This window comes from Tachyglossus aculeatus, chromosome 22 (genome assembly GCF_015852505.1).
Source record: "Tachyglossus aculeatus isolate mTacAcu1 chromosome 22, mTacAcu1.pri, whole genome shotgun sequence".
Taxonomy (NCBI): domain Eukaryota; kingdom Metazoa; phylum Chordata; class Mammalia; order Monotremata; family Tachyglossidae; genus Tachyglossus; species Tachyglossus aculeatus.
The window spans coordinates 41,971,880-41,997,935 of NC_052087.1; the positions used below are offsets into that span (position 1 = coordinate 41,971,880).

Genomic DNA, 26,056 nt, shown 5'->3' on the forward strand with positions numbered 1-26,056 from the left:
CAGCTGACGGTTGGCGGAGCTGGGATTTGAACCCATGACCTCTGACTCCAAAGCCCATGCTCTTTCCACTGAGCCACGCTGCTGTACTTCCCGAGCACTTAATACAGTGCTGTGCACACAGTAAGCGCTCAATAAATACGATTGAATGAATGAATGCTCAGGGGTTCTGTGGATTGGCTTTGGTATATTGAGGGCGTGAGTGTGAATGTGCGTGTGCGCATGGCGTAGTGGTTAGAGTTTAGGCCATGCGAGTCAGAGGGTCATGGGTTCTAGTCCCGGCACCACCACTTGTCTGCTGTGTGGCCTTGGGCAAGTCACTTTACCTCTCTGCGCCTCAGTTCCCTCATCTGTAAAAAGGGAATTGAAACTGTGAGCCCCACGTGGGGCAGGGAGTGCGTCCAACTCAATTTGCTTGTATCCACCCCAGTGCTTAGTACAGTGCGAGGCACATAGTAAGTGCTTAATAAATGCCATCATCCTCATCATTTGCAAAATAGCCTCAGAGCTCAAGATTATGGTTGTGTGGAAACCGACTATCAGCTGGAGAGGAAACAAAGTGGGAATGGTGAGTAGGAGCAGAGAGGGAAGAGATCAGGTGAGAGGAACCGTGGGAGAACTTGTACTTCCCAAGCGCTTAGTACAGTGCTCTGCATACAGTAAGCGCTCAATAAATATGATTGATTGATTGATTGATTGGGAGGATTCATGGACCAGATGGGTGGTTTGAAGCCGGTGGGAGGAGGAAGGGAACGAGAGAACGTGTTTGAGCCTAGCTGCGGCGACGGGGTGGCACAGAGCGGAGCTGAGAGGGTGGGCAAGGGAATCAGTTCATTCATTCATTCATTCAATCGTACTTATTGAGCGCTTACTGTGTGCAGAGCACCGTACTAAGCGCTTGGGAAGTACAAGTCGGCAACATATTGAGACGGTCCCTACCCAACAACGGGCTCACAGTCTAGAAGGGGGAGACAGATGACAAAACAAAACATGTAGACTGGTGTTAAAATCATCAGAACAAGTGGAATTCTAGCTATATTCAATCGTATTTAATGAGCGCTTACTGTGTGCAGAGCACTGTACTAAGTGCTTGGGAAGTCCAAGTTGGCAACATCTAGAGATGGTCCCTACCCAACAGCGGGCTCACAGTCTAGAAGGGGGAGACAGATGACAAAACAAAGCATGTAGATGGGTGTTAAAATCATCAGAACAAATGGAATTCTAGCTATATTCAGTTGTATTTATTGAGCGCTTATTGTGTACAGAGCACTGTACTAAACGCTTGGGAAGTACAAGTCGGTGACATATAGAGACAGTCCCTACCCAACAGTGGGCTCACAGTCTAGAAGGGGGAGACAGATGACAAAACAAAACATGTAGACTGGTGTTAAAATCATCAGAACAAATGGAATTCTAGTTATATTCAATCATTTATTGAGCACTTACTGTATGCAGAGCACCATACTAAGAGCTTGGGAAGTACAAGTCGGCAACATATAGAGATGGTCCTCACCCCATCTCCCACCCCAGCCCCAAGTGGGACAACCTGATCACCTTGTAATCTCCCCAGCGCTTAGAACAATGCTTTGCACATAGTAAGTGCTTAATAAATGCTATTATTATTATTATTATTATTATTATTATTATTATTATTATCTTCTCTGTGCCTCAGTTCCCTCATCTGTAAAATGTGGATTAAGACTGTGAGCCCCAAATGGGACAACCTGATCACCTTGTAATCTCCCCAGCGCTTAGAACAGTGCTTTGCACCTAGTAAGTGTTTAATAAATGCCATTATTATTATTATTATTAACTTCTCTGTGCCTCAGTTCCCTCATCTGTAAAATGTGGATTAAGACTGTGAGCCCCAAGTGGGACAACATGATCACCCTTGTAACCGCCCTGCAGCGCTTAGAACAGTGCTTTGCACATAGTAAGTGCTTAATAAATGCCATCATTATTATTATTATTGTTATTAACTTCTCTGTGCCTCAGTTCCCTCATCTGTAAAATGTGGATTAAGACTGTGAGCCCCAAGTGGGACAACCTGATCACCCTTGTAACCCCCCCGCAGCGCTTAGAACAGTGCTTTGCACATAGTAAGCGCTTAATACATGCCATCATTATTATTATTGTTATTAACTTCTCTGTGCCTCAGTTCCCTCATCTGTAAAATGTGGATTAAGACTGTGAGCCCCAAGTGGGACAACCTGATAACCCTTGTAACCCCCCGCAGCGCTTAGACCAGTGCTTTGCACATAGTAAGCACTTAACTCTCCCCCTTGTCCCCCTCCCCCCACCTCGTCCCCCTCTCCATCCACCCCATCTTACCTCCTTCCCTTCCCCACAGCACCTGTATATATGTATATATGTTTGTACATATTTATTACTCTATTTATTTATTTATTTATTTATTTTACTTGTACATATCTGTTCTATTTATTTTATTTTGTTAGTATGTTTGGTTTTGTTCTCCATCTCCCCCTTTTAGAGTGTGAGCCCACTGTTGGGTAGGGATTGTCTCTATATTTTGCCAACTTGTACTTCCCAATCACTTAGTACAGTGCTCTGCACACAGTAAGTGCTCAATAAATACGATTGATTGATTGATTGATTAACAAATAACGATTATTATTATTATTATTAATCTCAATTCCGCTGCTTGTCTGCTCTGCGACCTCGGGCCAGCCACTTCTTCTCTGTGCCTCAGTTACCTCGTCTATAAAATGACCATTAAGACTGTGAGCCCCACATGGGAAAGGGACTGTGTCCAACTTGAATAACTTATATCTACTCCGTTGCTTAGTACAGTGCCTGGTACGTAGTAGGCTCTTAACAAATGCCATTAAAAAAAAAAGGTGGAGGGGAGGAGGGGGAGAAGATCCACCGTTTGACCATCCCTGCTCGAGGAATACAGGTAACAGTGCTGTTTGATTTGAGAGAGACAAGGTCAGTTCATGTATCCCTCTAAAGCACTTTGGGTCTTTATTCCTCTTACAGCAAGGGATTTGGTTCTGCCTTGCCTCTTGTGATGCCTTTGAGCGTGTTTGTTGGTTTTTAATGGGATTTTTTTAAATGCACACCCTGTGTCAAACACTATTCTAAGCCCTGGGGTACGTACAAGTCAAGTATTCAGTCATCCATTCGTTCATTCAGTTGTATTTATTGAATGTGGTTGGACACAGTCCCTGTCCCACCTGGGGCTCACAGATAAATAGGAGGGAAAGCAGGGATTGAATCCCCTTGCTGAGGCACAGAGAAGTGAGTCGACCTACTCAAGATCACACAGCAATCAATCGGCAGAGCCGGGATTCGAATCCAGGTCCTCCGACTCCCAGGACCGGGCTCTTCCCACTAGGCCAGGCTGCTTCTCAGGTTGGCTGGTTTTCCACGTGGGGTGCGTTTAAGAGACTGTTTTCAAATGCCTTTCATGGCTGCGAGCCCAGCCCAGTTGAGAAATTCCCCACTTTCCCAACGAGTGGCTTGTAAATAGCAGGAGAAGTCAAATGTTCATCGGTCTTTCTGGTTTCCTCAGTGGGGAATGTGAGGCTTTTGTTCAGTCTGGTTAGAGCCACAGCCCTGCTCCCCAAGAGGGTAGAAATTGTGGGTCTATCTACTCCGGCCAGATTCTGGAGCTGCTCATTGATGATACGGATAATAATAGGCTATTTTATTTTTCCAAGCTGCTTTCCCAACTCTTTTCTCAGGATGTTCTCCCCACACCCCAGTGAGATGAGAGGCAGGCATTATCAGTCCCATTTTATAGCTAAGAGAACTAAGGCCCTAAGTAGCTAAGTGACTTGTGTCAAGTGATGCAGGACTATGAGAGATGTGAATTAGAACGTGGGTCTCTCAGATGTGCACGTTTTTGGACTAGACTGTGCTGCCCGGTGAGGTTTTGAGGTTTTTTTTTTGTATTTGTTAAGCACCTACTGTGTGCCAGGACACTGTACTAAGCTCTGGGGTAGTTACAACCTAATCAGGCTGAGCACAGTCCATGTTCCACACGGGATGCACAGTCTTAATCCCCATTTTACAGATGAGGCCCAAAAAAGTGAAGTGAATTGTCCATGGTCACACAGCAGACTAATGACACAAGCCACGATTAGAAATCACGTCCTTCTGGCTCCCAGCATGTGGTCTATCTTTATTAAGCGCTTACTATGTGCAAAGCACTTTTCTAAGCACTGGGGAGGTTACAAGGTGATCATGTTGTCCCCGGGGGGGCTCACAGTCTTAAACCCCATTTTACAGCTGAGTGAACTGAGGCCCAGAGAAGTGAAGTGACTTGCCCAAAGTCACACAGCTGACAATTGGCGGAGCTGGGACTTGAACCCATGTCCTCTGACTCCAAAGCCCGGGCTCTTTCCACTGAGCCACGCTGCTTCTCTATCTATCTATTAGGCAACCCTACCTCTCTGTTGATCGATTGAATTGGTCAAGAGCAAGATCCAAGGACCCATATAGACCCCCACAGCCGAATCAACCCCACAGAGAAGCAGCGTGGCTCAGTGGAAAGAGCACGGGCTTTGGAGTCAGAGGTCATGGGTTCGAATCCCAGCTCCACCACGTCTGCTGGGTGACCTTGGGCAAGTCACTTAACTTCTCCGAGCCTCAGTTACCTCATCTGGAAAATGGGCATTAAGACTGTGAGCCCTATGTGGGACAACCTGATGACCTTGTATCCCCCCAGCCCTTAGAACAGTGCTTTGCACATAGTAAGTGCTTAACAAATGCCATCATTATTATTATTATTATTATCAGATAAAAAGACCCTGGACATGCCCGAATCCACCCTCGGCCTCACTTATGGGAAGTATTCATTTAATAATAATAATAATTGTGGTATTTGTTAAGCCCTTACTGTGTACCTGGGACTGTACTAAGCGCAGGGGTGGATGCAGCGTGGCTCAGTGGAAAGAGCCCGGGCTTTGGAGTCAGAGGTCATGGGTTCAAATCCCGGCTCCACCCATTGTCAGCTGGGTGACTTTGGGCAAGTCACTTCACTTCTCTGGACCTCAGGTACCTCATCTGTAAAATGGGGATTAAGGCTGTGAGCCCCCTCATGGGGCAACCTGATCACCTTGTAACCTCCCCAGCGCTTAGTACAGTGCTTTGCACATAGTAAGCGCTTAATAAATGCCATCATCATCATTATTATTATTATTACAAGCAAATCAGGTTGGACACAGTCCCCATCCCACACGGGGCTCACAGGTTTAATCCCCCTTTTACAAATGAGGTAGCCGAGGCCAGAGAAGTGAAGTGACTCGCCCAAGGTCCCGCAGCGGGCACGTAATGGAGCCGGGATTAGAATAATAATAACGACGGCATTTGTTAAGTGCTTACTATGTGCCAAGCACTGTTCTAAGCACCGGGGGAAATACAAGGTGATCAGGTTGTCCCACGGGGGGCTCACAGCTTTAATCCTCATTTTACAGATGAGGGAACTGAGGCTCAGAGAAGTGAAGTGACTTGCCCAAGGTCACACAGCAGACATAATAATAATAAAATAATAGAAATAATAAACCCAGGTCCTTCTGACTCTCAGGCCTGTTCTCTAACCACTAAGCCACGCTGCTTCCATAGGGTGATGTGGAGTTGGAACTAGGGGCTGTAGGGCAGTAGCCCTCTGGGGAACCAACCCCTTGCAGGTGGGAAGTAAGGTGGGGAGGAACGGGATGGGATGGGATGGGATGGGATGGGATGGGATGGGATGGCCTCCCCGTGGCTCTGCCGAAGGAGGAAGTGACAGTGCCCATCCTGAATGACTCACTGGCCCACCAAGAGCAAGTTGGGTCATGTGGAAAGAGGTCCTGAGAAGCACAGCTGACGTCTCTCCGGGCTCAGGAAATTCCCGGGAGGAAGGTGTGTAGTGGGGAGGTGACATCTCGACGGGAACAATGAGTCTACGAACCTCCTGCTTCCAGCTGAAAAGTCAAGCCTTTTGGCGTGGGACTCCCAGCCTCCCTATCAGCCAGTCAATCAATCAATCAACCAATCGTATTTATCGAGCGCTTACTGTGTGCAGAGCACTGTACTAGGCGCTTGGGAAGTACAAGTTGGCACCACATAGAGACGGTCCCTACCCAACAGTGGGCGCACGGTCTAGAAGAGTGGGCTCACAGTCGAGAAGCCAGTCCATCGATTGTATTTATTGAGCGCTTATTGTCGGCAGCGGGGCATAGATAGGACACGGGCCTCGGAGTCAGAAGGTCGTGGGTTCTCCTCCTGGCTCTGCCACTTGTCTGCTGTGTGACCTTGGGCAAGTCACTTCGCTCCTCTGGGCCTCAGTTCCCTCTTCTGTAAAATGGGGATTGAGACGGTGAGCCCCAAGTGGGACAACCCGATTACCTCGTATCTCTCCCAGTGTTTAGAACAGTGCTTGGCACATAGTAACAGTGCTTTGCACATAGTAAGCGCTTAATAAATGCCATCATTATTATTATAGTAAGCGTTGTTATTAGGTGGGACAGGGACTGTGTCCAACTGGGATAAACTTGGATCTACCCCTGCGCTTAGTGGCAGGGGTACGCTGGCACGTTGTGAGCGCTTAACAAATACCACAGTTATTATGAGCACTGTAGTAAGCGCTGGGGAGAGTACAATTTAATGGAGTCCCCGGTGGTAGGTCTGGGGCCCCTTGGGGTTGTTCTTGCGGTGTGTGGGGATTGAGCTGGATAATCTCCCTTCCCACCTCAACCTTGGACAGCTTTCTCTGAGCTTTGTTGTGGGCTGACTGGATCTGGGGCAGAAACCTGTCCGGGCTAGGCCACGCTGAGGTATTCCCTTGCTCGCTTCTCAGAAAACTGAAGAAAGTGCCAGCGTGTGTGAGTATAATAATAATAATAATAATAATAATCAATCAATCAATCGTATTTATTGAGCGCTTACTATGTGCAGAGCACTGTACTAAGCGCTTGGGAAGTACAAATTGGCAACACATAGAGACAGTCCCTACCCAACAGTGGGCTCACAGTCTAAAAGGGGGAGACAGAGAACAATAATAATATAATATAATAATAATAATAATATAATAATAATAGTAATAAATGGCATTTATTAAGTGCTTACTCTGTGCAAAGCACTGTTCTAAGAGCTGGGAAGGTTACAAGGTGATCAGGTTGTCCCACGGGGGGCTCACAGTCTTCATCCCTATTTGACAGATGAGGTACCTGAGGCCCAGAGAAGTGAAGTGACTTGCCCCAAATCACACAGCTGACAGGTGGTGAAGCCGGAATTGGAACCCATGACCTCTGACTCCAAAGCCCGGGCTCTTTCCACTGGGCCACGCTGTGTGCGCGCGTGCACGCATGCATGTATTTAATGGTGTTTGTTAAGCACTTACTATATTCCAGGCAATAATGATAATAATTGTCATACTTGTTCATTCATTCATTCAATCGCATTTATTGAGCGCTTACTGTGGGCAGAGCACTGTACTAAGTGCTTGGGAAGTACAAGTCGGCAACACGTAGAGACGGTCCCTACCCAACAGCGGGCTCACAGTCTAGAAGACTTGTTGCGCACTTACTATAATAATAATAATAATAATAATAATGGCATTTATTAAGTGCTTACTATGTGCAAAGCACTGTTCTAAGCGCTGGGGAGGTTACAAGGTGATCAGGTTGTCCCACGGGGGGCTCACAGTCTTAATCCTCATTTTACAGATGAGGGAACTGAGGCCCAGAGAAGTGAAGTGACTTGCCCAAAGTCACACAGCTGACAGTTGGCGGAGCCGGGATTTGAACCCATGACCTCTGACTCCAAAGCCCGTGCCCTTTCCACTGAGCCACGCTGCTTCTCATGCTTACTATGTGCCAAGCACTGTCCTTAGTGCCGGGGGGAGGTACAAGATAATCAGGTCGGACACAGCCCCTGTCCCACGTGGGGCTCACGGTCTTAATCCCCATTTTACAGATGAGGGAACTGAGGCCCAAAGAAGTGAAGTGACTTGCCCCGATCACTCAGCAGGTAAGTGGCGGAGTTGGGTTTAGGACCCAGGTACTTCTGGGTAGAGAAGCAGCGTGGCTCAGTGGAAAGAGCCTGGGCTTTGGAGTCAGAGGTCATGGGTTCAAATCCCAGCTCCGCCACTTGTCAGTTGTGTGACTTTGGGCAAGTCACTTCACTTCTCTGGGCCTCAGTTCCCTCATCTGTAAAATGGGGATGAAGACTGTGAGCCCCCCGTGGGACAACCTGATCACCTTGTAACCTCCCCAGCGCTTAGAACAGTGCTTTGCACATAGTAAGCGCTTAATAAATGCCATCATTATTATTATTATTATTCTGACTCACAGGCCTGTGCTCTAACCACTAGGCCTCGCTGCTCTTGCATACTGCACCGTGACTTCCCCCTCTGGACTGTTAAAGTTCAGGGGCAGGGAATGGGTCTCCGCACTCTGTTGTATTAGACTCTCCCACATGCTTAATAGGGTGCACTGCAAACAGTCGTCAGCATCCAGTAAATACCACGGAATAGTGACAAAGCCGCATGGAGCGTCGTTCCAACCAGCAAATGTGCAGCCAGCGTTTACCGCAGACAAGGAAGTTTTGTTAGTATGTTTGGTTTTGTTCTCTGTCTCCCCCTTTTCGACTGTGAGCCCACTGTTGGGTAGGGACCGTCTCTATATGTTGCCAATTTGGACTTCCCAAGCGCTTAGTACAGTGCTCTGCACACAGTAAGCGCTCAATAAATACGATTGATGATGATGATGATAAACAAAATGCTGAGGCCTAGCCCAGAACCAGAGGGGGGTGAAGGAAGGGAAGGAGGCGGATCTGACCGAGGATTTGATAGCGCGTTGAGAGACGGACGGGAAGATCCATCAATCAATCAATCGTATTTACTGAGCGCTTACTGTGTGCACAGCACTGTACTAAGCGCTTGGGAAGTACAAGTTGGCAACATATAGAGACAGTCCCTACCCAACAGTGGGCTCACAGTCTAGAAGGGGGAGACAGAGAAGAAAACCAAACATACTAGCAAAATAAAATAAATAGAATAGATATGTACAAGTAAAATAAATAGATATAAATAGAGTAATAAATATGTACAGACATATATACATATATACAGGTGCTGTGGGGAAGGGAAGGAGGTAAGATGGGGGGGATGGAGAGGGGGACAAGGGGGAGAGGAAGGAAGGGGTGAAGATTGGGAGGGCCTCCTGGAGGAGGTGAGCTCTCAGTAGGGCCTTATGAAGATGAAGTGGGGGAGAAAGCGTAAAGAGGGAGCGCAGGTGAGGAGAGCAGCTAACATTGCCACTGGCACTTACTGATGCTAATCAAACATCCTTCCTCAAAAGGAATAATAATAAAAATAATGGCATTTATTAAGTGCTTACTATGTGCAAAGCACTGTTCTAAGCACTGGGGAGGTTACAAGGTGATCAGGTTGTCCCACGGGGGGCTCACAGTCTTCATCCCCATTTTACAGATGAGGGAACTGAGGCACAGAGCAGTGAAGTGACTTGCCCAAAGTCACCCCGTCGACAATTGGCGGAGCCGGGATTTGAACCCATTACCTCTGACTCCAAATAATAGTAATAATAATTATGGCATTTATTAAGCCCTTACTAAGTGCCAAGCACTGTTCTAAGCGCTGGAGAGGTTACAAGGTGATCAGGTTGGTCCACGGGGGGCTCACAGTCTTAACCCCCATTTTACAGAGGAGGGAACTGAGGCTCAGAGGAGTTAAGTAATAATAAGAATAATAATGATGGTATTTATTAAGTGCTTACTATGTGCCAAGCACTGTTCTAAGCGCTGGAGAGGTTACAAGGTGATCAGGTTGTCCCACGGGGGGCTCACAGTCTCAACCCCCATTTTACAGAGGAGGGAACTGAGGCTCAGAGAAGTTAAGTGATAATAATAATGGCATTTATTAAGCGCTTACTATGTGCAAAGCACTGTTCGAAGCTCTGGGGAGGTTACAAGGTGATCAGGTTGTCCCACGGAGGGCTCACAGTCTTCACCCCCATTTTACAGAGGAGGGAACTGAGGCTCAGTGAAGTTAAGTAATAATAATAATAATGGCATTTATTAAGTGCTTACTATGTGCAAAGCACTGTTCTAAGCTCTGGGGAGGTTACAGGGTGATCAGGTTGTCCCACTGGGGGCTCACAGTCTTCATCCCCATTTTACAGATGAGGGAACTGAGGCCCAGAGAAGTGAAGTGACTTGCCCAAAGTCACACAGCTGACAATTGGTGAACCCGTGACCTCTGACTCCAAAGCCTGGGCTATCGTCTCCATATGTTGCCAACTTCTACTTCCCAAGTGCTTAGTACAGTGCTGTGCACACAGTAAGTGCTCAATAAATACGAATGAATGAATGAATGAAAGGAAGCAGGCTGAAGAGAAGCTCCTTCTGGAGAGGATGACACGCAAGTTCGTGAAGCGTTCCATATTTTTCCTTCAGAGCCCTACTGAGAGCTCACCTCCTCCAGGAGGCCTTCCCAAACTCAGCCCCCTCCTTCCACTCCCCCTCCCCATCCCCCCCGCCCTACCTCCTTCCCCTCCCCACAGCACCATTGTTGGGTAGAGACCGTCTCCATATGTTGCCAACTTGTACTTCCCAAGCGCTTAGTACAGTGCTGTGCACACAGTAAGTGCTCAATAAATACGAATGAATGAATGAATGAATGACAGGAAGCAGGCTGAAGAGAAGCTCCTTCTGGAGAGGATGTCACGCAAATTCGTTAAGCGTTCCATATTTATGAAGCATTCATATTTATGAAGCAGCGTGGCTCATTGGAAAGAGCACGGGCTTTGGAGTCAGAGGTCATGGGTTCGAATCCTGGCTCCGCCACATGTCTGCTGTGTGACCTTGGGCAAGTCACTTAACTTCTCTGAGCCTCAGTTCCCTCATCAGTAAAAGGGGGATTAAGACTGTGAGCCCCACGTGGGACAACTTGATCACCTTGTATCCCCCCAGTGCTTAGAACAGTGCTCTGCACATAGTGAGCGCTTGACAAATGCCATCATTATATTTTTCCTTCAAAGCCCTACTGAGAGCTCACCTCCTCCAGGAGGCCTTCCCAAACTCAGCCCCCTTTTTCCTCTCCCCCTCCCCATCCTCCCCGCCCTACCTCCTTCCCCTCCCCACAGCACCATTGTTGGGTAGAGACCGTCTCCATATGTTGCCAACTTCTACTTCCCAAGCGCTTAGTCCAGTGCTCTGCACACAGTAAGCGCTCCACAGATACGATTGAATGAATGAGTGAGTGAGAGAAGAGCTTGAGTTCTTCCCTACCCCTAGTATAATTATAAAGTGATGTCTTTATCCAGGCCCGGGAAGCAAGAGCTCTTCCTGCCAAATTCAGCCATTCATTTCAAGGCATTAAAATCTCTTTCGAGTGGTTCCTAAGCCCTCTCAGCCACGCTGTTATCTCGAGTTCAAATCCAGCCGGGAAATGTTGTCTTATCAGAAGAGCCATTGCGGCCTTTGATGGGGGCTGCAGTGGAGGCTCTCTGCCTTTCCTCCCTGTGTGCCATCGTGGAGAGAGCACGGGCCTAAGAGTCAGAGGATGAGGGTTCTAATCCCGACCTCACCCCGTGTCTGCTGGTGACCTTGACAAGTTGCCCAACTTCTCTGTGCCTCAGTTCCCTCATCTGGAAAATGCGGATTAAGACTGTGTGCCCCATGTGGAACTGGGACAGCGTCCAACCCGATTATTTAGAGAAGTAGCATGGCTCAGTGGAAATAATAATAATAATAATCATGGCATTTATTAAGCGCTTACTATGTGCAGAGCACTGTTCTAAGCGCTGGGGGGGATACAAGGTGATCAAGTTGTCCCACGTGGGGCTCACAATCTTAATCCCCATTTTACAGATGAGGGAACTGAGGCTCGTGTGAGCCCAATGTTGGGTAGGGACTGTCTCTATATGTTGCCAATTTGTACTTCCCAAGCGCTTAGTACAGTGCTCTGCACATAGTAAGTGCTCAATAAATATGATTGATTGATTGATTGATTGATTAAGTGACTTGCCCAAGGTCACACAGTAGACATGTGGCTGAGTCGGGATTCGAACCCATGAACTCTGACTCCAAAGCCCGGGCTCTTCCCACTGAGCCACGCTGCTTCCCAGTTGTATTTATGGAGAAGCAGCGTGGCTTAACGGAAAGAGCCCGGGCTTTGGAGTCGGAGGAAATGGGTTCAAATCCCGGCTCTGCCCCTTGTCAGCTGTGTGACTTTGGACAAGTCATTTCACTTCTCTGGGCCTCAGTTACCTCATCTGTAAAATGAGGATGAAAACTGTGGGACCACCTGATCGCCTTGTATCTCCCCTGGCGCTTAGAACAGTGCTTTGCACATAGTAAGCCCTTAACAAATCCTATCATTATTATTATTAATCCCGACTTCACCACGTGTCTGCAAGTGACCTTGACAAATTGCTCAACTTCTCTGTGCCTCAGTTCCCTCATCTGGAAAATGCGGATTAAGACTGTGTACCCCATGTGGAACAGGGAAAATGTCCAACCCGATTATTTAGAGAAGTAGCATGGCTCGGTGGAAAGAGCCCAGGCTTTGGAGTCAGAGGTCATGGGTTCAAATCCCGGCTCCACCACTTGTCTGCTGGGTGACTTTGGGCAAGTCATTTCACGTCCCTGGGCCTCAGTGACCTCATCTGTAAAATGGGGTTGGAGACTGTCAGCCCCACGTCTGACAGGGACTGTGTCTACCCCGGTGCTTGGAACAGTGCCTGGAACATAATAATAATAATAATAATAATGATGGTATTTGTTAAGCACTTACTATGTGCAAAGCACTGTTCTAAGTGCTGGGGAGGTTACAAAGTGATCAGGTTGTCCCGGGGGGGCTCACGGTTTCAATCCTCATTTTACAGATGAGGGAACTGAGGCACAGAGAAGTTAAGCAACTTGCCCAAAGTCACACAGCTGACAGTTGGCAGAGCCGGGATTTGAACCCATGACCTCTGACTCCAAAGCCCGGGCTCTTTCCGTTGAGCCACGCTGCTTCTCCATAAATACAATTGAATGAATCTGACTCTATTTATTGAGCGCCACCGTAAGCGCCTGGGAGAGGAGCACTTAGGAGGCCTTCCAAGACTGAGCCCTCTCCTCTCCCTCCCCATCCCCCCCACCTTACCTCCTTCCCCTCCCCACAGCACCTGTATATATGTTTGTACGGATTTATTACACTATTTATTTATTTTCTTTGTACATATTTATTCTATTTAGTTAATATGGTTTGTTTTGTTCTCTGTCTCCCCCTTCTAGCCTGTGAGCCCACTGTTGGGTAGGGACCGTCTCTATATGTTGCCGACTTGGACTTCCCAAGCTCTTAGTACAGTGCTCTGCACACAGTAAGCGTTCAGTAAATACGATCGAATGAATCCAACTCTATTTATTGAGTGCCACCGTAAGCGCTTGGGAGAGGAGCGCTTGGGGGAGCGCTTAGGAGGCCTCCCCAGACTGAGCCCCCTCCTCCCCCTCCCCATCCCCCCACCTTACCTCCTTCCCCTCCCCATAGCTCCTGTATATATGTATATACGTTTGTACATATTTATTACTGTATTTATTTTACTTGTACATATTTATTCTATTGATTTTATTTTGTTAATATGTTTTGTTCTGTTGTCTTGTCTCCCCCTTCTAGACTGTGAGCCCGCTGTTGGGTAGGGACCATCTCTAGATGTTGCCAACTTGGACTTCCCAAGAGCTTAGTACAGTGCTCTGAACACAGTAAGCGCTCAATAAATACGATTGAATGAATGAATGAATGAGTGAGGCTAAGGCAGATAGTCATTCTTGGCTGGCAGGCTCAGGGCAGAAGAGATGTGTGGTGCAGATGTCGGAGAGGAGGAGGTCCATGGGGAAAGGAAGGCCTTTGAAATCCGTCAGCGACCTTTGACTACAGGCTTTGGTTAGACTCTGACAGCCACTGGGTTCTGGCTTTTGCTCAGTGGAAAGAGCCCGGGCTTTGGAGTCAGAGGTCGTGGGTTCGAGTCCCGGCTCCGCCACATGTCTGCTGTGTGACCTTGGGCAAGTCACTTCATGAGCCTCAGTTCCCTCATCTGGAAAATGGGGATTAAGACTGTGAGCCCCGCGTGGGACAACCTGATCACCTTGTATCCCCCCCAGCGCTTAGAACAGTGCTTTGCACATGGTAAGTGCTTACCAAATGCCATTGTTATTATTATTACTATTTTGAGTCTGCAGAATATGGAAAGGAAAGAGAAAACCCAGGCATTCATCATCGCCTCTATTTCCTTCCAACGGCTCCCTCCTTCCCATTACCCCACTTTGTCCCTCCCCTTTCCTCTACATCAAGCAGAAACCCCTTGCCATCAGCTTTAAAGCACTCAATCACCGTGTCCCCTCCTGCCTTACCTCACCGCTTTCCTATTACAACCCAGCCCATATATTTCGCTCCTCTAATGCCAACCTACTCACTCGGCCTCAATCTGTTCGATCTCGCCGCTGACCTCTCGTGCACATCCTACCTGTGGCCTGAAACACCCTCCCTCTTCAGATCTGACAGGAGATCACTCTCCCCACCTTCAAAGCCTTACTGAAGACACATGTCTTCTTAGAGGCCATCCCCAACTAGGTCCTCATTCCCTCTCTTCCTTTTTGCGTGCCCCCTCGAACTTGGATTTGCATCCTTTATTCACCCTTCCTTCAGCCCCACAGCATTTGTGTAATAATAATGATGGCATTTGTTAAGCGCTTACTATTTGTAAAGCACCGTTCTAAGTGCTGGGTACATATCCATAATGGATTTATAGTAATGTCTGTCTCCTCTAGACTGTAAGCTCGCTGTGGGCAGGGAACATGCCTAACAATTTTGTTGTGTTGTCCCAGGAGCAGCCTGAAACACCCTCCCTCTTATCTGACAGGTGATCACTCTTTCCACCTTCAAAGCCTTACTGAAGACACATGTCTTTTTAGAGGCCATCCCCAACTAGGCCCTCATTTCCTCTTTTCCTTTTTGCGTACCCCCTTGAACTTGGATTTGCATCCTTTATTCACCCCTCCTTCAGCCCCACAGCATTTGTGTAATAATAATAATAATAATGGCATTTGTTAAGCACGTACTATATGCAAAGCACTGATCTAAGCACTGAGTACATATCCATAATGGATTTATAGTAATGTCTGTCTCCTCCTCTAGACTGTAAGCTCGCTGTGGGCAGGGAACGTATCGAACAATTTTGTCGTGTTCTCCCAGGCGCTTAATACGGTGCTCTGCACCAGATATGTGCTCCAATGAATACGATTAATTGATTATTGAGTATGCAAGTAGAGAAGTCGGCCCCCGACTGGGCCAGTTAAAGATGGTGGGCCCAGGTAGGAGAAGCATCGTGGTGGATAGCGCACGGTCTTGGGAGTCAGAAGGTAATGGGTTCTAATCCCAGTTCCCCCACGTGTCTGCCGTGTGACCTTGGGTAAGTCACTTTATTTCCCTGTGCCTCCGTTCCCTCGTCTCCAAAATGGGGATTGAGACTGTGAGCGCCACGCGGAACAGGGACTGTGTCCAACTTGATTTGCTTATATCCACCCCAGCGCTTAACGCAGCGCCTGGCACATTTAGGAAGCGCTTAACAAATACCGTCATTATCATTACTGTGCTCTGTCCTCATCTGTCTGTCTGCGTAGGCCAGTTCAGAGTTGTGTATAGGCCTGGTTTGAATTACAACCGGCTGTGCAGGGGCTGGGTGGCATGTTTAGCGGCAGCCGCCCCTTCTGGGTTTTATTAACGTAGCCCTGAGCGAGAGCCTCGAGTGAAGTGGCAAGGATCTGGTTGTAAGGGAAACAGCGAGGAACAAGTGGACATTTTTGTTCGGCTCAAACCTCATTAAAGAGGAATGGGCAAACCGTTTCTTGGTTGTTGGGTTTTTTTTCCTCTGAAAAGGAAATCACACGATTTAAGAAAAAGTAAATGGCTCCACAGTTTCAGGTTGGCAACAGGAGAGGGGCAGTCCAGGTCTGGCAATCAAGTGGCGGCATGTCCAGCAGACTCACCTGACCTCCGGGGTGTCTGTTCGCTCCGACGTGGAGAACAGGTAGCCGAATTTAGTTGTAGTCAGGCTTGATACCAATTAATGGCCTTTGTTGAGCGCTTACTGTGTGCAGAGCGCTTGGGAGAGTACAGCTGAATTAGCAGACACTTTGCCTGCCCATCATGAGTTTCCAGTCTAGAGGGGGAGTCCAACATTAATAGGAATAATTTATATAAAGAGTTTAAAGACACGAACACAAGTGCTGTGGTTAGGAGTCATTCATTCACTCATTCATTCAATCGTATTTATTGAGCGCTTACGGCGTGCAGAGCACTGTACTGAGCGCTTGGGAAGTACAAGTTGGCAACATATAGAGACGGTCCCTACCCAACAGTGGGCTCACAGTCTAGAAGGGGGAGACAGAGAACAAAACCAAACATATTAACAAAATAAAATCAATAGAATAAATCTGTACAAATAAAATAAATAAAAAAATAGAGTAATAAATACGTACTAACATATATACATATATACAGGTGCTGTGGGGAGGGGAAGGAGGTAAGGCGGGGGGATGGGGAGGGGGAGGGGGGAGAGAAAGGAGGGGGCTCAGTCTGGGAAGGCCTCCTGGAGGAGGTGAGCTCTCAGTAGAGCTTTGAAGAGAGGAAGAGAGCTAGCTTGGCGGATGGGTGGAGGGAGGGTATTCCGGGCCAGGGGGATGATGTGGGCCAGAGATTGACGGCAGGACAGGCGAGAACAAGGCACGGTGAGGAGATTAGCGACAGAGGAGCAGAGGGTGCGGGGTGGGCTGGAGAAGGAGAGAAGGAAGGTGAGGTAGGAGGGGGCGAGGGGATGGACAGCCTTGAAGCCGAAGGTGAGGAGTTTTTGCCTGATTCAGACACACCAAGGGAGACTTCGGAGCTGCTCTGAGAAAAATTCCCCGCTTTTCTGCCTGGATGAAGGTGCCGGGCATGCCTCTGGGAGCTCTCAAATGCCGAGCGCTCCGCATTGCTCTCCCCAGTGCTCCCAACAGTGCTCATCACTGGGCACGTCCAGGGCCGGGATCTGGCCACCAGACGGCATTCTGGCCCAACCTGCAGAGCTCTGGAGAGGCTCTACGGGAGGAACGAGGAAGCCACACCTGGGAGATAAGCCACCGGGGCACGTTGGAGCCTTTGGAATTCCGCTACGGAGGAAATTGTTTCAAGCGAAGTTTCACATGGTGAAATAATCGAATCTTTATGACTAACCAGGGCTTTAATTTCTTTTTTTTTCCTGAGAAAAATGCGGAGGAAAAGTGTGTCTTCACCTTCTTAAAACGCCTCTGCTCGACTGAGAATGGTCGATAATAGGACTTGGGCTAGTGGCGGCTTCTTTTTGATGGTATTTGTTAAGTGCTTATTATGCGTCAAACATTTGTTCTAAGCGCTGGGGTAGGTCTATGTTAATTAGGTTGGACACAGTCCCTGTCCTGCGTGAGGCTCACGGTCTAAGTAGGAGGGAGAAGGGTTATTCAATAGTCATGTTTCAGTTGAGGAACTGAGGCACTGAGAAGTTAAGTGGCTTTCCATGGCTTTCAGTGGCTTTATGTTGCCAACTTGTACTTCCCAAGCGCTTAGTACAGTGCTCTGCACACAGTAAGCGCTCAATAAATACGATTGATTGATTGATTGATTTCCCAAAGCCGCACAGCAAGCAATTGATGGAGCTGGAATTAGAACCCAGCTCCTCTGATGCCCAGGCCTGGGCTCTTTCCACTGGGCTCTTTCCCCCTCCTCCCCTTCCCCCGCGCCTTACTTCATTCATTCATTCATTCAATTGTATTTATTGAGCGCTTACTGTGTGCAGAGCACTGTACTAAGCGCTTGGGAAGTACAAGTTGGCAACATATAGAGACGGTCCCTACCCAACAGTGGGCTCACCGTCTAGGCTTACTTCCTTACTTACTGGGCTTACTTCCTTCTCCTCCCCACAGCACCTGTATATATGTATATAAGTCTGTATGTATTTATTACTCTATTTATTTATTTTATTTTTTACATATTTATTCTATTGATTTTATTTTGTTACTATGTTTTGTTTTGTTGTCTGTCTCCCCCTTCTAGACCGTGAGCCTGCTGTTGGGTAGGGGCCGTCTCTATATGTTGCCGACTTGTACTTCCCAAGCGCTCAGTACAGTGCTCTGCACACAGTAAGCGCTCAATAAATACGATTGAATGAATGAATGAATGAATAATCCACGCTGTTCCTCTGCCCCCATGAGATGAAGATGAAGGGGGTCTTCCCCCTGTCCCTACCTCACGTGGCCTGGCCCCAGCAATGGTGACCCCAGGCTCCCCCTCCCACTCACTGCCCCCTCACATAGGAAGTTGTCGCATGGCCAAGCAGATAGTGCCCAGGCTTGGGAGTCAGAAGGTCACAGGTTCTAATCCTTGCTCCGCCACTTCTGTGCCGTATGACCTTGGGCAAGTCACTTCACATCTCTGGGTCTCAGGTATCTCATCTGTAAAACGGGGATTGAAACCGTGAGCCCCACGTGGGACAAGGGACCTTGGTGTCATCCTCGACTCCGCTCTCTCATTCACCCCTCACATCCAAGCCGTCACCAAAACCTGCCGGTCTCAGCTCCGCAACATTGCCAAGATCCGCCCTTTCCTCTCCATCCCAACCGCTACCCTGCTCATTCAAGCTCTCATCCTATCCCGTCTGGACTACTGCACCAGCCTTCTCTCTGATCTCCCATCCTCGTGTCTCTCTCCACTTCAATCCATACTTCATGCTGCTGCCCGGATTATCTTTGTCCAGAAACGCTCTGGGCATTTTACTCCCCTCCTCAAAAATCTCCAGTGGCTACCAATCGATCTGCGCATCAGGCAGAAACTCCTCACCCTGGGCTTCAAGGCTGTCCATCACCTCGCCCCCTCCTACCTCACCTCCCTTCTCTCCTTCTCCAGCCCAGCCCGCACCCTCTGCTCCTCTGTCGCTAATCTCCTCACCGTGCCTCGTTCTCGCCCGTCCCGCCATCGACCCCCAGCCCACATCATCCCCCGGGCCTGGAATGTCCTCCCTCTGCCCATCCGCCAAGCTAGCTCTCTTCCTCCCTTCAAGGCCCTACTGAGAGCTCACCTCCTCCAAGAGGCCTTCCCAGACTGAGCCCCTTCCTTCCTCTCCCCCTCGTCCCCCTCTCCATCCCCCCCATCTTACGCCCTTCCCTTCCCCACAGCACCTGTATATATGTATATATGTTTGTACATATTTGTTACTCTATTTATTTATTTATTTATTTATTTTACTTGTACATATCTATTCTATTTATTTTATTTTGTTAGTATGTTTGGTTTTATTCTCTGTCTCCCCCTTTTAGACTGTGAGCCCACTGTTGGGTAGGCACTGTCTCTATATGTTGCCAATTTGTACTTCCCAAGCGCTTAGTACAGTGCTCTGCACATAGTAAGCACTCAATAAATACGATTGATGATGATGATGATGATGATTTGCTTGTGTCAACCCCAGTGCTTAAATACAGTGCCTGGAACACAGTAAGCGCATGACAAATACCACAGTTTTTATTATTAGTATTATTAAATGGGAAGGGCAGAGGCGACCGAGGATTTCGGACCCCAGATTGGCTCAGAGTCCACAGGTTCTTTCGGACGGTGATGGAGAGACTGCAAAGGCGTACGCTTCGGGAGATTCTTTCATTCATTCAATTGTACTTTTTGAGTGCTTACTGTGTGCAGAGCACTGTACTACTAATAATAAGAATAAGAATAATGGCATTTATTAAGTGCTTACTATGTGCAAAGCACTGTTCTAAGCGCTGGGGAGGTTACGAGTGATCAGGTTGTCCCACGGGGGGCTCACAAGTGCTTGGAAGTGCTTGGAAAGTACAGTACAGCGATAAAGAGAGACAATCCCTGCCTGTGACGGGCTTCCAGTCTTTCCTCACTAGGCTCTGGCCTGCTCACCTCCCTTGTTTCTCTGCCAGTGCGCAAGGGACCTATCTTCCAATTCTGTTATATCGTAATCTCCCAAGTGCTTAGTACAGTGTTTTGCACACAGTAACAGCGTGGCTCCGTGGAAAGAACCCGGGCTTTGGAGTCAGAGGTCATGGGTTCAAATCCCGGCTCTGCCACTTGTCAGCTGGGTGACTTTGGGCAAGTCACTTCACTTCTCTGGGCCTCAGTTCCCTCATCTGTAAAATGGGGATTAAGACTGTGAGCCCCCGGTGGGACAACCTGATCACCTTGAATCTCCCCAGCGCTTAGAACAGTGCTTTGCACGTAGTAAGCGCTTAACAAATACCTTCGTTATTATTATTATTAAGCACTCAATCAGTACGATGGATTGATTACTTCCCGAAGCCTTTGGGCCTTTGGGAGTGGGGGGCAGGGCCCATCTTTATTGAACCAAAGGTTGCTGAGAGATGCCGGGTAGAAGCGTATGGGCGATCCCATCCTCCTTCCCCTGCTTTCACCCCGTCTGAGATGGGACGATGGGAGGGGCGGTGAGGTGGTGGGAGGGGAAGAGGAGGGTGCAGCTCCAGCTCTTCCTGTGCAGTTCTGGGAACCTGGGAGCCCCGGCTCATCCACCCCAAGAGAAAAACAGGAGATGACAATAGGGAAACAGAACCAAACGGAAGAAGAGACGGGGCGACAGGAAATCCACGGGAGAACAGGATACGAGGGAAAGGATGGGACACCAGTCCAGTGAACGGATGAAAGAGGGCGAAAATCGGTGGCCCCTCAGAGGAGAGAAATATGAGGTGAGAAGATTGAGGGTTTGGAGAGAGTGTGAGAATAGGCTGGAAGGGAGAAAAAGAGAAGGCGGCTGTCATGGACTAATCGGGGGACACTGGGGTGATTGCCTGGATTGGAGGGTGGAAGAGCAAATGGGCAGGCTTTTCTGAATTGTAGAATAAATGGTTCAGTCTTAGGATATTGTATTTGGGATTTGTGCCTTCCCTGTTTTGAGGCCTTGCTGTCCTGGAAGCCCCACCCAGAAACCTGTCTTAATGAGAGAGCCCAGACCCTATTTTTCTTCTTTAGAAAAGTGTAGTTATCTGTTCCTGTTCTCTGCTCTCCCAGGAACCCAAATTGCTTCCCCAGACCCAGAATCAAAGCGCTGAAGGGGATCTTGAGAGGCAAATTGAGCCAGTCTTCTGCTTCTGGCAGGAAAAGAGATGATGGGTAATCCCTCTCCCTCTTCCTCTTCCTCTCCGTTTTCCTACCAGAGGGCAGCTGGTAGGATTCCCCTTTTCCACTTGGAGAGACAGGCTGGTCAGAGGGAGTTAGGATGCAGGCAACCGCTTCAGCTCAGAGCTCTGGAAGCCTTTTGTCTGCTTCTTCCTGTTTAGGAGAGGAGGTTTAGGGAAGGGCCCTCAGGGGAGGCTTCTTACCCATTTGTCTGTAGGTGACTGAACTTCATTTTATTCTCCTGGGACATGGGAATTGGCTAGAATTTCTGTTCCTCTTTCGTACATCCCTTCAATTCCTAAAGTCAGATATTAGGGGTCCACTTTTGAATGAAGATCTTTGCCATTTTAATCAGTGTTATCTGGTTGGACAGGAGTCTGAGGATCTTGCTTAGGATAAACAGGTTATAAATAAACTGTAAACTCCTTATGAGCAGGGAACGTGTCAACTGACTGTCTTATATTGTAATAATAATAATAGTTATGGTATTTATTAAGCGCTTAACTCTGTGCCAGGCACCGTACTAAGCGCTGCGGTGGATACAAGTAAATTGGGTTGGACAAAGGCAGTCCCCTGTGGGGCTCACAGTCTCAATCCCCATTTTACAGATGAGGTAACTGAGGCCCCAGAAAAGTGAAGTGACTTGCCCAAGGCCACACAGCAGACAAGTGGCAGACTCGGGATTAGAACCATCTCCCAGGCCCATGCTCTATCCACACTGCCGTGCTGCTTCTCCCAAGCGCTTAGTACGGTGCTCTGCACACCGTAAGCACTCAGGACACACCATTGATTGATTGTTTTTTGTAAATGGTATTTGATAAGTGTTTACTATATGCCAGGCACTGTACTAAGCGCTGGGGAAGGTACAAGATAATCAGGTTGGACACAGTCCATGTCCCACATGGGGATCATAATCTTAATCCCCATTATCCAGATGAGGTAACTGAGGCCCAGAGAAGTGAAGTGACTTGCTCAAGTTCACACACCAGACAAGTGGCAGAGGCGGAATTAGAACCCAGGCCCTTCTGACTCCCAGGTGCTCTATCCACTAGGCCGTGATTGACTGATTGTAAATGGCAGCAGAAGCCTGAGATTTCATTTCAGACTTTGCATGGTCTTTGGGATTGGGTTATTTGCGGTCTACATATACAGAAGGATTTCTTTTGTAAATAGTTACTTTCTTCCTGCAATCCCTCCCTCCCTCCCTCGCTCTCTCCCCACTTTCCTGCCTGCTGTTTAAATAGAAAATCTGTTGAAGGGCAGAGGAGTCACTAACTGCCAGGGGAAGCAAGCAACAGAAACATTGGGGTTACCAAGGTTGATGGTATACTGCATGTCTCCAAGAAAGGAGAGTTTGGTCTACGGAGAACTATGCCCAGGTCCTTGAAGGCCAATCGTTGGTATTTATTGAGCGCTTACTGTGTACAGAGCGGTGTACTAAGCACTTGGAAGAGTACAGTGTAATAGAGTTGGTAGACACCTTCCCTACTCACAGCGAGCTTACAATCTAGAGGGTGTTTGGTTTATTGGGGGGATGAGGAAAGAGATGTTTCAGAAAGGCTCAGGGAGACTGTGAGCCCGTTGTTGGGTAGGGACCGCCTCTATATGTCGCCAACTTGTACTTCCCAAGCGCTTCGTGCAGTGCTCTGCACACAGTAAGCGCTCAATAAATACAATTGAGCGAATGAATGAATGAATGACAATGTGGGGGAAAGTAGGAAGCGCACTGCAAATCTTACCACTTTCCTTAGTGGCGGGGAATTATCTATCAATCAATCGATTGTCTTTATTGAGCACTTACTGTGTGCAGAGCACTGTACTAAGTCCCTGGAAAAGTACGATAAAACAGAGTAGGTAGACACATGCCCTGCCCACAGAGAGCTTCCCGTCTACTTTAGAGTAAGGTAAGAGCTGGCACCAGGGGCTACTTACTGCCCACTGAAAGTTGGTGTGCTTTCACCTCCCCGTCATTTGATGCCTCTCCCGTAGCTTGCCTGTGCTACAACTCCTCCAGACAGAAAAATAGGTCCTCCTGTCATTTTTTATGGTATTTGTCAAGTGCTTACTATATACCAACAGTTCTTTGCACATAGTAAGTGCTTAACAAATACCATCATTATTATTATTATTACCGGGCACCGTAACAATAACAATAATAATAATGATGGCATTTGCTAAGCGCTTACTATGTGCAAAGCATTTCATTCATTCATTCAATCGTATTTATTGAGCGCTTACTGTGCAGAGCACTGTTCTAAGTGCTTGGGAAGTACAAGTTGGCAACATATAGAGGCGGTCCCTACCCAACAACGGGCTCACAGTCTAGAATGGGGAGACAGGCAACAAAACAAAACATGTGGACAGGTGTCAAATCATCAGAATAAATAGAAGTAAAGCTAGATGCCCATCATTAACAAAATAAATAGAATAGTAAATACGTACAAGTAAAATAAATAGAGTAATAAATCTGTACAAACATATATACAGGTGCTGTGGGGAGGGGAAGGAAGCACTGTTCTAAGTGTTGGGGAGGATACAAGATGATCAGGTTGTCCCACGTGGGACTCACAGTCTTAATCCCCATTGTACAAATGAGGTAATTTAGGCATAAAGAAGTAAAGTGACTTGCCCAAGGTCACATAGCAGCTGACAAGTGGCGGAGCTGGCATAGAACCCAGGCCCTTCTGATTCCCAGGCCCTTGCCCTATTTACTAGGCCACACTTCTTCTCTCCTCTGCTGCCTCTGCTTCCCCAAACGCTTTCTCAAATGGTAGGAACCCTTAATCCAGGCCCCTTCAGCCTGAGGTTTCCAGGGATGGCACCCCCATCCCCCTTCTCTCCCCCACCCCGCAACAGCAGCGTTCCCTTTTGCGACTGACTTATTGGTGGCTGTGGCGCCGGGATTTCAATCCACCAAGACCAGAGGGGATGGGGGAGTAGGGTTTGGGCTGGAAAAACCCTCTTCCTCCACCCCCCGGGTGGCAGGGGAATGAAGATCTTCATCCCCCAAAGCTTCAGGCTGCCTTGCCTGGCATCACCATTTATAAGAAAGTCTGGGTGGCATAACTGGGTGCTGGTGGGGCGGGGTGTGGGCTGTGTATGTGTGGCCAAATTGACACAGGACCAGCAGGGAGATTATCTCCCTTGCCCGGGGATTGGATTTCAAGGGCAAAGTCCTCCGGCGCAGATATGCCGAGAACACCCTGTTTAGAAGGATTGTAGCCAACTCCCATCCTACTTAGATTCCAGCTCCCCCGTGGAGAGGTGTGGGTCTGGGTTTTCTCTGTAGGCCGACGACTGGGCTTGCCCCCGTTGGATATCATGGCTGCGGAGGTGTTGGCGGAGGGGCCCCTTTGTGCTGAAGGATTTCAGGTGACACCAGTAGATTCTGGTTTTAGCTGTTAGGGTCAACACTGCTGTGTGTATCCCTCCCTGCCCCTCTCTCTACTCCTCCATCCCTTTCCGTCCCCTTCCTTCCTTCTTCCCTCTGCCTCCCTCCTCCTCCCTCCCCATCCCATCCATCTCCCTCCCTCCCCACCCCATTCCTCTCCATCCCTCTCGTTCCGTCCTTCTCCAAAAGCTTTATTTCCCCGCCTTCATTCCCACCAGTTGGACTCCTTTAGCGGTAGGAGGGGACCAGAAGATTCTTCCGTTTCCACTTTGCCCCAGGCGCTCATTGGCCGCATCTCTGTGAATGTAGGGGTGTTGGGATGATGGGAAGTGTTGCTGGCTCCGTCAGGACATGGAGGGTGTGTATTGGGCTACAGCAGGATGACTTGACCGGCCTTCTGAGAGAAAAATCTTGTCAGTGCTTGTTTCTGTGGCTTTGGGTCTTTGACCCACTTTTTCTTTTTTGTGCTCTGCACATAGTAAGCGCTCAATAAATACGATTGAATTGAATGAATGGTATATGTTAAGCCCTTACTGAGTGCCAGGCCCTCTCCGAAGCACTTGGGCTAGAGACAGGCTGATCAGTTTGGTGACAGTTCATTTCCCACAGCCTTACTCCCCATTTTGTAGATGAGATAACTGAGCCGTAGAGAAGTACAGTGACTTGCTCTAGATCACACAGCAGACAAGTGGCAGAGCCGGGGTTAGAACCCGGTTCCTTCCGACTCTCAGGCTCGTGTTCTATCCTCTAGGCCAAGCGGATTCTCTTGTCTGCTCTGTGACCTTGAGCAAGTCACTTAATTTCTCTGGGTCGCCTTGCCTTTGGCGTGGAACACCCTCCTCCTTTATATCATCATCATCATCAATCGTATTTATTGAGCGCTTACTATGTGCAGAGCACTGTACTAAGCGCTTGGGAAGTACAAATTGGCAACATATAGAGACAGTCCCTACCCAACAGTGGGCTCACAGTCTAAAAGGGGGAGACAGAGACCAAACATACTAACAAAATAAAATAAATAGAATAGATATGTACAAATAAATTAAATAAATAAATAAATAGAGTAAAAAAATATGTACAAACATATATACATATATACGGGTGCTGTGGGGAAGGGAGGGAGGTAAGATGGGGGGATGGAGAGGGGGACGAGGGGGAGAGGAAGGAAGGGGCTCAGTCTGGGAAGGCCTCCTGGAGGAGGTGAGCTCTCAGCAGGGCCTTGAAGGGAGGAAGAGAGCTAGCTTGGCGGATGGGCTGACTTTATATCTGACAGTCGATCACCCTCCCCAGCTTCAAAGCCTTATTGAAGGCCCATCTCTTCCCAAGAGGCCTTCCCTGACTAAGCCCTCATTTCCTCTTCTCCCACTCCCTTCTTTATCACCCTTCCACTTGCATTTCCAGAGAGCAGGTGGCTCAGTGGAAAGAGCCCGGGCTTTGGAGTCAGAGGTCATGGGTTCAAATCCCGGCTCTGCCACTTGTCAGCTGTGTGACTTTGGGCAAGT

The 26,056-nt window shown here is 48.2% G+C and overlaps 1 protein-coding gene across 5 annotated transcripts in view; it reads left to right on the plus strand.

Moving 5' to 3' along the window:
• DENND2B (DENN domain containing 2B) overlaps window positions 1-26,056 on the plus strand; it is a 318,048-nt gene that overhangs the window by 81,802 nt on the left and 210,190 nt on the right. The window contains exon 1 of one of the 5 annotated variants that reach the window (XM_038764637.1): window positions 24,453-24,535. The exons of the other annotated variants lie outside the window; for them this stretch is intronic. The gene's annotated coding sequence lies outside the window, so the exon portion shown is untranslated. Of the gene's footprint in view, window positions 1-24,452; window positions 24,536-26,056 lie in introns of those variants that run through there. 5 annotated transcript variants of the gene reach the window in all.